Source organism: Mesoplodon densirostris, chromosome 4, assembly GCF_025265405.1.
Source record: "Mesoplodon densirostris isolate mMesDen1 chromosome 4, mMesDen1 primary haplotype, whole genome shotgun sequence".
In the NCBI taxonomy this organism is placed as follows: Eukaryota; Metazoa; Chordata; class Mammalia; order Artiodactyla; family Ziphiidae; genus Mesoplodon; species Mesoplodon densirostris.
Window position 1 is genome coordinate 6,566,734 of NC_082664.1, and position 12,723 is coordinate 6,579,456.

General features: G+C 46.8%; 1 protein-coding gene across 2 annotated transcripts in view; it reads left to right on the forward strand.

Annotated features, from left to right (window-relative positions):
• Positions 1-12,723, forward strand: part of SETD3 (SET domain containing 3, actin N3(tau)-histidine methyltransferase) — a 72,204-nt gene that overhangs the window by 31,799 nt on the left and 27,682 nt on the right. The gene's annotated exons all lie outside the window — the stretch shown is intronic.

A 12,723-nucleotide genomic window follows, 5' to 3' on the forward strand; every position in this document is an offset into this window, starting at 1 on the left:
CCTCTGCATTTTAGTACCAAGCGGAAGAATGGATTGAGCTCACCCTCCAGTGAACTTGAGGGAATGTGTAGACCTGCATGGAGTGAGATGGTGAGGACGATCGCTTTAACAGAATCGGTAGGTTAGTGAGCGTTCACAGACAGGGAACAAAGGCACCTGTGTTCTGTTGCCCTTATTCCATAAGGTGCTGTGGGTTAGACACAACCGCAGTCCACTCCTCCTGACTTCCTTGGAATTGAGAGCCCGAGCGTAGGTGGGGCTTTGCTGTTGGTATTCATCGGGCTGTGTGCTTCCTGCATTTACAGAGGCGCTCTGATTTGTGTATTTAGTGCTTCATTCTAGCCCTGGTGGGTTAGATCAGGTGGATCACATCTTTTACCGTTATGGAAACTCATTTTAGCAGCGTGCTTCTGCTGGGCAGATTATCTAAAAAGTTGCCCATGCGATATAATAATTTTTAAATAGTCTTATTAATAGCAGCTTCTTCCGACTCTGCCTAGCCATCCATTCTGCACCCAGCTTGCCAGTTTTCGGAGGAGTTGGTGTCCTGTTCAAGAAAGAATAGTTCCTCCGAGTCTGAGCTCGTCACCCGCTAGGTAAATCTGGTCAGGTTAAGTTGGAGTCTGAGTTCCGTTATCTGTAGAAAGGAGACATGGGTGCCCGCCAGCCAGGCTGTGTGGGAGTGAAGAAGAGACGTCTCTGCGGGGCTCAGCATACAGGTGCCAGCCCTGCAGACTCAGCGGGTCGGCCACACCCTTTCCAGGGCCGTCCTCTGGCCTCTGCTAGAGCACAGTCCCTGCTCAGGGCCCGATCTGACAAGGCAGCCCCTCCCAGCGTGAGGACTACTTAGAGGACCAGTCCTTGTATGGAGGCAAAACATGCCTCCCTGGAACGTTCATCTGAGTCGTTTCCTGACTTGAGAGCAAAAGGGTAGATTTTGTCTTACGCCACGACTCCTTCCCTCCCCGTCTCCCACCCCCACCCCTGTCTGAGGCATTCGTTCAGCAAACACCTCTCTGCAAGGTGCACCTGCTTAGAATCGACGGTTTACAAAGTTAGTCAGAAGCTTGCTTGCTGGGCCTGTAAAATTAATTCAGTAAAAAGTGATATTTGAGGGCATAGATTGAAAGAGAAGGAAGAGTCCTTTCAGCTGAGAAGTTGAGGAGGACTTCTTTTGGTTTTTGTCATTTTTAAATGGGAGCAGTGGTGGTTGGAGAAGGTGATCTCAGAGACGGGCCCCCGCTGCTCTCTGACCTCGCCTTTGGCCTATTTTTTCCTCAAAGCACATTAGTATCTGACAGCATATGTGTATTTCTTCATTCATTTGACTGTCTTCCCAACCAGAATGTCCGCACACTGGGGGCAGGGACTGTGTTTTATCCTCAGCTGGAAGGTGCTTAACACATAGCAAGGGCTCAATCGCGGTTTGCTGGGTGAATAAAGCCACCAGCCAGTAGCCGAAACAGCAGCAAATAGCATTTAATAAAACTGGTCAGACACTGTGCCTTAGTTCGTTTCCTCCTGTCAACACCCAGTGAGAGGTGTGATTCCTCTTTCCTTCTGAAGAGCAGACCTGCCGGGCCTCACGGGTGGGCAGTAGCCAGGCTGGGTCTCAGGTTTGGCTCAGACCCCAGAGCCTGTGCTCTCTCCAGGCTGCAATCCTCCCTGCCCCCCTGAGAGTCCCAGAACTCAGGCCACCTGTCACTCAATCATCTGTTTTGTGGCTCTTCTGGAACCTGCAGGGGGTCAGGAGCAGACTTCTCTTCTGGGTTCCCTAGCTTAATTCCCTTCTGTTCTATGGGGATGTTTGCCTGTTTTCTGCGTTCAGATAGCTTTCTAATTTTTTGTGGTTTGTAGGAGATCACCAGCAATGACTATGGCCACATGTACAAGTTTTTTCAATATTCAAGTCAGTTATTTTTGTTTATTTGTTTCATTTTTGGTCTGGAGGAATTCTGACTTGTTTAAAATGGCCAGTGGCTTTCTTACTGTCGTTTCTCTTACTTTGGAATTCATTTTCCTTCCAGTGATGATGGACACCCTGTCCAGGCCACTGTCCTGCCTTCCAGAGGGTCTCTCCAGTCTTAACCCTCCTGTCTGGGTCTGTGTGCAGAACTAGAGAGATCTTTTTGTAACATAAATTATATCATGCTGCTGGTTTACCGTTACACTTGGAAAAACTCAAAGGGCAGGGCTGCTGAGATGGCCCCTCCTCCCACTCGAGGTGAATCCTTGGGTACCCTTCCTCCCCGTCACTGCAGCCGCTCCCCCCGGCTGTGATCAGTTCGCCGGTCTTGCCCAGCCTCTCTGGCCCCATCTGCTCCCTTTCTGCAGGGGCTTCCCCCAGTTCTGTGCACGCTGCCTCCTTCTCAGGCTTCTGGTTTCAGCTAAAATGTTGCAGTTTGAGTGAGGCTTTCCCTTACCCTGAAGTAGATCTGCCTTATCCACTACGTTAGTGTGTTAGTCAGGACTCTTCTGAGAAACAGAACCAACAGATGTGTCTATGTGTATAGAAGGAGATTTATTTTAAGGAATTGGCTCACGTGATTATGGAGGCTGGCAAATCCAAAATTTACAGGCCAGGCCAGCAGGCTGGAGACCCAGGAAAGAGCTGATGTTTTAGTTCAAGTCCAAAGGCCTTCCGCTGCAGACTTCCCTCTTGCTTGGGGGAGGTCAGGCTTTTGTTCTGTTCAGGCCTTCAGTTGACTAGATGAGGAGGAAAGGAATTAGGGAGGGCAATCTGCTTTACTCAGAGTCCACCAATTTAAATGTTAAGCTCATCCAGGAACAGCTTCACCGACACATCCAGAATAATGTTTCACCAGATATTTGGGCATGTGGCCCAGCCAAGTTGACAGATGAAATTCACCATCACAGTTAGCATGCTTTTTTAAAATTTGTGTATTGACATTATCTGTGTCCTCCTCTTGAGTGACCCTGCTCTCCAGGCGCCACCGTGGCACTGTTGCCGGCATAGTGCCTGGCACACAGAGCTCGGGCAGAGCTTGTTCAGTGGGGAGCTGGTTGCCTGCCGGCCCTCCAAGTGAGTCTCGCATGGCCAGGGCCTCGTGGGAGGTGAATGGCCGAAGTCCAACCTGTCCTCCGCTCCCTAAGCTGTGTCCCCTCAAAGCTTTATCCTTACAGGCAGGCAGCTTCTTCCAGTTTGTACAAAGGTCCTCTGATATCCCTAGACCTGATGGGACATCAGAGGAGCCATGTAAACGAGGGCTGTCGCAAGTCTAACAGAGCATCACTCTGCCCAAAGCTCGGTGGCCCTGGCCTTTCTTCCTCTGTCTTCCCAGATGTGAAACTTACCGTGAGGGGAGGATTTATCAGATCCTCTGCTTTTAGCAGACTTAATCTAGTAACTGTCCATAAAACTGGTTTATACTCTCTTGGGCTACTGTATTTTTCTCTGTAAAAAATAAAATACTGTTGGGCTTCCCTGGTGGTGCAGTGGTTGCGAGTCCGCCTGCTGATGCAGGGGATGCAGGTTCGTGCCCCGGTCCGGGAAGATCCCACATGCCGCGGAGCGGCTGGGCTCGTGAGCCATGGCCGCTGAGCCTGCGCGTCTGAAGCCTGTGCTCCGCAACGGGAGAGGCCACAGCAGTGAGAGGCCCGCATACCACAAAAAAATAAAATAAATAAAAATAAAAATAAATAAAATATTGTCTATATTTTCCAAAAGATGAGGTGACGTGAAATGTACCTCACAGCACTGTCGGCTTCTGTTGTGCCTTCATTCCTACCCGGTGTTCACGACCGGGCTCTTATGCTCAGGTTCAGAGTCTTCTGCAGACGTGCTCTGGGCCGTTTTTCTTCACTTCCCACCAGAAGTCCTCCACTGCCACGTTCCCTCTGCTGATTCTGCTCCAGCCAGGGCTTCCTGCCTGTGCCGGGCCTGACGGCCACTGCTTACATTGCTGCAGTGCACTGCTTCTCCTCGGCGTGTTGTTGTGTGGCTACCCGAGGCTGTATGCATTCCTTCTGACCCTCTCCCCAGCTGTTTCCTCCTGGAAATCACTCAGTATCTCCACCTCACATATGACTGTAGCAAAATGCCCTACTGTTATTGACAGTTGAAGCTTGAATTATATTTTTGGGGAGCTGTTACTTTTAGGCCCACCTGTGTTCTTTAGTCCTTGAGCTTTGTCATGTGTTACAATTTGGGTAATGTTTTCATTTCACAAATCAATTTTATTCCTTTGGCGTACAAGAAAAAGTGAGTTCTAATTATTAGTAATTGAAAACATATGGATACTGTGTTTATTTTTATTTACATTCAGCCTCATCAGGAACAAATTATAATAGTATTCGTTAAAAATTTTAAGTCAAATAACTACCTATTTAAAATATCTTCTAATAATAATGGTGTTGTGCTGAATGCTGGCTTCTCCTCCAGGTCAGTGGTAGGTGCTCTAAGGAGATAGAGAAGTAATCTGAGTCCTTGCCTTGTAGAAATTTATAGTAGAGATGGGAGGAAAACAATTGGCAGGAGACGTTGAAGAGCGAAAATGGGAAACTGAGGCAGTGACTGCCGTCTGCGCTCCTGGGGGGCAGTCAGGTGGTCCCTGAGTTGGGGCTCAAAAGGCAAAATTGTCTGGTGGAGGGAACTACTGTCAGCAAAGGTGTGGAGTTGGGGGGCGGCAGGACACATTCCGAGGAGGGGACACAGCCGAGGCCAAGCAGAGGCCGCAGCCGCTGGATTTGAGGGAGGTCATTTCGGGGTTTGCAGCAGGGACCAACTCCCAGAAGTTGGGTCCCTGCCTCTCCCTGGGATTCCTATAGCTTCTGTGGCTCAGGCCATTGTGGGGTGAAAATGGCTGTGGCCTCAGTAGTTGTATTTTATGACACCTGCCCAAGTGCCTCAAACTCTCTGAGCCTCAAGTTGCCACAATTACCTCCCACCCTGTCTCACAGCTGAGCTATCAGGGAGTAAAATGTAGTTTTAAAACGTAGCATTCTGTTAATATAATTAACCAGAAGCTGGATTTGAGCACACTTCTGTGATGTCAAAAAGGAAAGTTCCAGCACTGGATGTGAAAGGCAGGAGGATGAAACAGAAAAGCCCGTTCCCAGGAGCTGGGATGGAGGGTGCATGAAGGAGGGAGGGTGGGAGGGCACGAGGGCCTTCAGCAGGCTTTCGGGTTTCTGCCCTGCATGTCACAGGGAGCCCTGGGCAACAGAGTGATCAGGTTGGCCTGGGTTTGTTTGCTTGCTTTAAGATAACCTCATGGCAGGGAGGCCAGAAGACCAGTTAGCCTGAGGAATTTGAGAAGTATTTGAAGGTTGGATTGACCGTATCTGCTGACAAACTGGATGAGAGGAGTTTGGGAGAGAGTTAGTTTAGGATGACCTTGAGGTTTCTGGAGTAAACTGGTTTTAAGTTTACTAGTCCCCCCTTATTCCTAAGCTGACTTTACCAGCCTTTCTCTATTTCTAACCTTTATGGTTTAGAAAGGAAACTTTTGATCCTAAATTTCTAGCTTATTCTAACTTGTTTGAATGCAAGACACCGAAAGTAATCTTTGTATCTGAGTTTTCAGTCCAGACAGGTTTATTTTGTACTTTGGAATAGATATTTCAAGCAGAAATCTTTTGTATTCAGAAGTCAAGCCTGGAGCAAATCTTTATTGTGAAATTATAAGCTCATGAAGGTGAAGGTTTTAATGGAAGTGCTCAACCAACCTTAACCATAGTGACAGACGCACAATAGCACGTCTGAACGAAAAGCTGTCAAACGAGCAGCGTTCAATTTAAATATATCAGTGATTTCAAGACTGTCTCTAATGAGTTCTGAAATCTTTGTGTCAGCCTCATGTTTTTTCCTTAAATGCTGTGAAATCATTTAAAATTAATAAGCCAGTCTTTATTTGGTGGCGTTTACATCAGAACTGCTACCATCAGCTTGGAGGTCCTTGCTCTTGTGTGGTCTTCTCCTCAGTCTAGTGGCTGTGGTTTCTAGAAGCAGAAGGACAGCAGCTTCCTGTTAACAGGTCAGTACGCTAAGCAGAGGGACCTCCTAGAGACAGCCGCTGGGTCTCAATGCTGGCACTTCGTCACCTGAACGTGGGCGGCGGTGTGACAAGGGCAGTGTTTCCGTTACTGCTAATGTAGATGTGAAGTGGAGCTTCCTCGAGGGGGTGAAGCGTTGGACCAGGGTGTATGGGGGACCTCGGAGTATTATTCCCAAACTGAGAAAGGTCTGCTGGCAGGGGTCACTTCTGTCCGCGTCACACACCACCCCCCCGCACGTCGCAGAATCACGTAGAAGTCCCGCTGCGCCTAGGCCTTTTCTCTCTGGCAGTCAGCCCCTGTCACCCAGCACCACTGATGTGTGCGGAGCACTGGTAGGTGCTGGGGCTGCAGACGTGGTTTCTGGCCTCCAGGAGCTCTCCGTCTAGCGGAAAACCAAATCTCGTCCCGTGAGAGAAGAGCGAGGGGTAGGGGGCGCTAGCCCAGAGGCAAGGGGAGAGCAGAGAGACTGGGGAGTCAGGAGAGGCTCCTCAGAGGCGGGTGAGGTAACTGACCCTGAGGAAGGTCCGGGGTTTACTGGGGGGGAGTGGGCAAAGGGCACAGGCTGGCCACTCAGTGCAGCTGGGGCGTGGTGTGCACGGGGCAGAGGAAGTGAGGGTGGAGAGACAGGCTGCACGGGGGCGGGGAAGCGGGACCAGCGCTGCAGTAGCACTTCATTTGGTGCCCAGATACTCATTAAGCACACTGAGTCCTCACAACCACCCTCCCGGGTCTGGCTGTCATTCCCGTTTGACAAAACAGAGGCCTATTTGCTGGTCTGTCTGTTCCAGGACTTGAACTCATACCCAGTTACTGGTACAAAAGAACTTAGATTCCTACCTGAGTCTGCTGTACCTTCCGGATCTCCAGTATCATGCTGACTTCACCCTGTAACCAAGGGAGCTGGTCGCTCACTCTGTAAGCATTTATGGGCTGCCCACGGCTCAGTAACTAATCTGGTTTGTATTTCAGCATAAGCAGTTACAACGCTTTAAGCGGTGGACATGTACTCACGAGTCCTGCTAAAGCGGAAGCACCACAGAGGCAGGGGTTGGCCTGCGGGGATCGGGCACCCAGCCCAGTGAGTTTTGGCACGCAGCGAGGGCTTGGTAACCAGTTACTGGGTAAGAAATACAACTCTCGGGTGAGGCCGAGAGTAGGTGGTGACCGACCCACGGTGTCAACACTTTTGGACGCAATCCTGGATTTTCTTTCGAGTGTGTGGGTAGCACTTGCTTCCTGGACAGGCTGCTCTAGGAATGAAAAGCACATAAGAACATAGCCATGGACTGGATCAAACCTGCATTAAGAAAAAATCTTTCCAAGCCAGCTTCACCTACTGTTTTTCTTCTTGATTTAAAGGAGGTGCTTAATTTCAGCAAGACACTCATCCTGGTGCCTTAGCAGAGGAACAGAGAGTGACTCTCAGTGTGGCCGGAGAGATGGCAGGTGGCGTCAGGCTCTCTCCCTGGGCCTGTCCTGCCTAACACTTTTGTCAGGATGGTGAAAAGACCTAGGAGGCGTGCTGGTCAAATTTCTGGGTGGTGAAGAACCAAGGAGACTCCCTATGTCGGCTAAGCCTGTCTCGATTGACAAAGCTCTTGGCCGCACTAGAAGGATACGACTGAGCAGGAATCACTGGGAAGGCAGTGGGCATAGCAGGAGGACTGATGACTGGACCTCAGAGCCCTGGAGCCCTGTTCTCTGAGAGTAGCTCATTTTGTGACCGTGGACCAGTCACTCACACTCTCTCAGCCTCACTTATTAAGAAAGGGAAACCTGCCCTGTGTCCCCTACAGGAGGGTGGGGCAGGTGAGAAGTGAAGGGAAGCTGTTTTTAGGTAATAGAGCATTTTACAAATGCATGTTTTTTTAATTCTTTTTTTTATTAGTTTCTGCTTTGTAACAAAGTGAATCAGTTATACATATACATATGTCCCCATATCTCTTCCCTCTTGCGTCTCCCTCCCTCCCACCCTCCCTATCCCACCCCTCCAGGCGGTCACAAAGCACTGAGCTGATCTCCCTGTGCCATGCGGCTGCTTCCCACTAGCTATCTACCTTACGTTTGGTAGCGTATATATGTCCATGCCTCTCTCTCACTGTTCTTAAAAAAGAAGCTACCCGTCCCTGCCCTTCGGGGGTCCTGAAGAGGCAAATCGTGGATGAGGTGTGACGTGAGCTGGCTGGCCAGCCAGGGTTCCTCCCAGTTCAGAGAACCACGGTGTGGCTGCTACAGTCACGGCCCTGTGGGTGCAAAACTCAGCCCTGCTCTCTCCTCAGTCTAGTGGGGGAAAGCTAAATGGCAGTAAAGCAGGCAAATAACAGTTTATGGCAATAGAAGGCTCTTGCTTGTTGGTGTAGGGTCAGTTACCAAAATTCTAGGGAAAAGCTGCTAAGAGAGCTTTAGAGGCAGGAAAGATACAAGTGATTTGAGTTATCACAATAAAATATAGCTACACTTTAAAGGCAGTAAAGGTCAGTAATCGCTTCCAAACATCAAACATTATAAACTTTTTTATAATAAGATTTATCTTCAGTCTCTCCACACGTTGTACATGGCAAGTAATGGAAAAAGGTAAAAATAGTATGTATCTATTGATGGATTATATCATATATAACAAATAGGCTTTTGCTACGTCAGTTATTTAGAATGGTCAATATCAATGGAATAAATATATGATAGAAAAAAAAGGTAGGGCCATCTAGTAGCTCTCTGTGGTAGTACCTTCTGTGGCAAAGATGAACAGTTTGGGAAATGTTCTGTTGACTTTTTAAATGGAGATTTAATTTATACACTAAAGCACCCATGCATTAAGTATAGATTAGTCTTTATACTAAGTAACTAAATCAAAATCAAGATATGGAACATTTTTACCATCCCAGGAAGCTCCCCAGTCTCCTTTCCCAGGCTGTGTCCACCCACCCTTTTCCAGAGGTGACCCACTATTCCAATTCTGTCACCATGGGTCAGTCTTGCCTGCTCACGAGCTTCCTGTCATTAGGGTTGCACAGCGTGCACTCGCTTGCACCTGCCTTCCTTTGCTCAGTGTAATGTCTGTGAGATCCATCCAGGTTGCTGGGTGTAGCGGTAGTTTATTCCCTTATTGTTGCTGCATAGTTTTCCAGTGTGTGAATGTACCACATTTATCCATTCTCTTATGGATGGACATTTTGGTGGTTCCCACTTTTTGGCTGTTGTAAATGAAGCTGCTGTAAGTAATCCTGTATATGTCTTCTTGTGGACCTATGCATTCCTTTCTTCTGGGTGTTCTTGGAAGAAGACTTACTGGGGTATTGGGTGGTCATATATGTGACCACCCAACCTCAGTAGACGTCGATGAACCATTTTCTGAGCGACTAAACCCATTTGGTGGCGGGAGAAGTGCTCGAACGTTCTGGTTGCTCAGCTCCCTCCCAGCCTGGGCTGCAGGGCCGTCCTGTGGGCATGCATGTAGTCCCGACTTCCATTCCCCAGCGACTAATGGTGCTGAGTGTGTTTTCACCTGCTTATTAATTACTTGGGTATCTCCTTCAGGGCAGTGCCTGTTGGAATCTTTTACTCATTTAAAACAAAATTATAATAATATACTTTATTTAACCCGATATAGCCAAAAGATTATCCTTTAAAAATATAGTCAGTATAAAGTGATTTATGATATATTTCACTTTTTTTGCAGTAAATCTTTGAAGTCCAGTGTGTATTTTTGGGGAGAGTAGTATATTATGTTATTAAGTTTTTAAATTGAGGCAAGATATATGTAACATAAAATTTGCCATTTTGACCATTTTTAAGCGTACAATTCAGTGGTGTTAATTACATTCATCATGTTGTGCAACCATCACCTCTGTCAAAACTTTTTCATCACCTTAAACAGAAACTCTGTAAATGTTAAGCAGTAGCTTCCCCCCACCCGCCCTGCCCCGTTGCCTGTTTGTGATTTGGCATTTTCTTCTGATTACGTGCCCTTTATAAGACATGTTTTGACTATCTCCTCCCAGTGTGTGGCTTGCCTAGTTGCTTTCTTAATGTATCATTTGATGAGCAGAAGTTCTTAATTTTAATGAAGTCCGATCTATCAGTCTTATTTTTTTAAAATGGTGGTTTTTTGTGTCCTTTTAACGAATTCTTTGCCTAACCCAGGGGCTCTCAACCAAGAGCGGTCTGCCCCTAGGAGAACAGAGACATTTTTGGCTCTCACAACTGGGCCAGGGATGCCGCCAAGCCTGCAACGCCCAGGACATTCCCCACAACAAAGAATCATCTGGCCCGAAATGTCAGGAGTGCTGAGGTGGGGAAAGCTTGGTCTAGCACAGGATTGTGAAGATGTTCTTGTACGTTTGCTTCTGGAAGTTCTACTGCTTCACCTTTCACATTTAAGTCTATGAGCCGTCTCTCTTTAATTCATGCATATGGAATGAGAAGAAATTGAGAAAAATCTTGATTCTTCCACATCTGTGCCCCAAGCCTTTTATTTAAAACAAAACTCAGTACATTAATTATCAGGAGCTTTATATGGAGTATTTAAACATCTAGAGCTAAAGTTTCAGTGTTTGCTGGTCTAAAGGCAATGTTTGAAGCATGAAGTAAATGGCCTGGCATGTGCAGAAACTGAAGATTTTTTTCCCCTTCCAACTTGCTGATTAAGGACTTGATTTAGAGTTTTTGTTCTTGTGGTCTTTTAACTTTCAGGTTACAACCGTAATGAAAATGCCCACACGAAAGATGCAATTCATAAAATATATTGACTCGGAAGTGTGCTGTTTTAATTAGACTGTAATCTGGTTGTTTGCATATAAGTGTCATGATTAGACATTTGCCAGAGAGAAGGGAATTTGGTAGTTTTTCCATTGTAGTTCAGTTGTATGTCTACTTGTCAGGTCTTCCACAAACCTGACCACTTAAGTATTCAAATCCTAGTAAAATAGGTTGTGATGTTTTAGGATCGGTAGGAGAAGGAGAGAATACCTTCAGAAGTGGTGCCTTAAACCACGTGGACAGCTGTTCTTCAAGAGGATGGCAAGGGCCGAAGTGTTGTTACGAGAAATTTTCCCTGTGTTTAATGGTCATGTCCGGTACATTCAGAGTATTCTTATATTAAAATCTAATTTTATATAAGAATTTACGGCTTCTGAGTGGTCAGGTGGGGAAAATATCACCTTGTTCAGCATACGTTGTGGGATGGTAATTGTTCAGCTGTTGAAACTGACCCTGGCAAGGGGATCAGTGGTTCTAGGGTTAGATGCTTAGATCTTGCTTTAAAATCCGTAAAAATACATGTTGCTATTTTAGGGCAACACGAGTTCCCCTTTTTCTGCATTTGTGTGAATGGTTGTGCCAGAAGACGCTGATTTGGAATCAACAGCTGGTTTGAGTCACCGCCCTGCCTCCAAATAGCCTAGAGATGGCAGGTCACCGAGCCTCAGTTTCCACATCTGGCATTGGAGGCGCCAGTCACTGCCGCATGTTGGTCCTGGAGGATTGAATGAGAAGCGTAAGAGCATTTTGTGAAGTACATATCTTCACAGAAATGCGGGGTGCCCACTTTGTGGGCCCACCCAATCTTTTTTTAAAATTTCTTACCATGTTATGTGTTATATTTATATAGAGGCAGCACCTGAAGTTAGATGAATGGATTTGGAAACCCCTCCACTTCCTAGCTGGGTGACCCGGGGCACGTTTCTTCTGGGGCCTAGTTTCTTTATCTGTGAAATGGGGGTGATGGTGGTACCTATCTCACAGGGTTCCTGCGAGGTTTAAATGGGTTAATACTATAAAATGCCTAGGACATTTTATGTGCGTGGCACACAGTAGGTACTCGATAAATGTTACTTATTATTTTATTGTTACTCTAGAGTTGATTTGGGTGATAATGACATTGAGCACCTGCCTCAGTCAGACCCTTGTCTGCACACAGTGGCCAGTCCTCTGGAAGCAGGCTGATGAGTTCCTGACATAGAGACTGTGGTCCTCAGCACTAGGGAGTTAGGTGGGGTGATGGGCACGGAGGTGCTATCGTGGGGAGGAAAGTGATACGTGAGCCAGCGGCACTGAGTTTACCTGCGTCTTCACTGCTCAGCAGATTGAGAAGTTTAATTGTTCATTAATGAGTCGCCTGCTTAATTTCACTAATTTCTATTTGATGGGGCCATTTTGAGCCCCTGAAGGGCTGAGAACAGACTTTCTTCAATTTTGTTTCCACAGCTCCTAGCCTGATGTTTGGCACATGATAAATATATGTTGAATAAATTTTAATTATCAGTTATTTGCAGGTCAGGTCCAAAACTGTGTTAGAGATCCTGAGAAACTAAGTAATATGGCTGGAGTTGGAGACCTTTAGAGGAAAAAGTAATATGGCTGAGTCGTTGGCCTTGCCGTCAGCGGCCTTTTTGACTTTTTTCTTTTTTTTTAAGTGAAATTATTTTAAAATTAGAAACCATACGTATGTACAGTAGAAAATATTAGAAAATACAATAGCTTGAGGAGGAAAATTAAAGTTTTATATATTCTATTTGGCAGAGTTTCAATGACCCGGAACCTCAAGTGGGCAGATCCGGACAAAGATGGGGCCAGAAACCCTAGTGTGAAATTTAGCTTCTCCCAGACTGCATTTTGCCACCATTCATCTGTGCGTGCATATGTACCTGCAAGGCATGGGGAGGGGTTTAATCAGATAGCAAAGATCTTCACTACCTCCTCCTTGGTGGC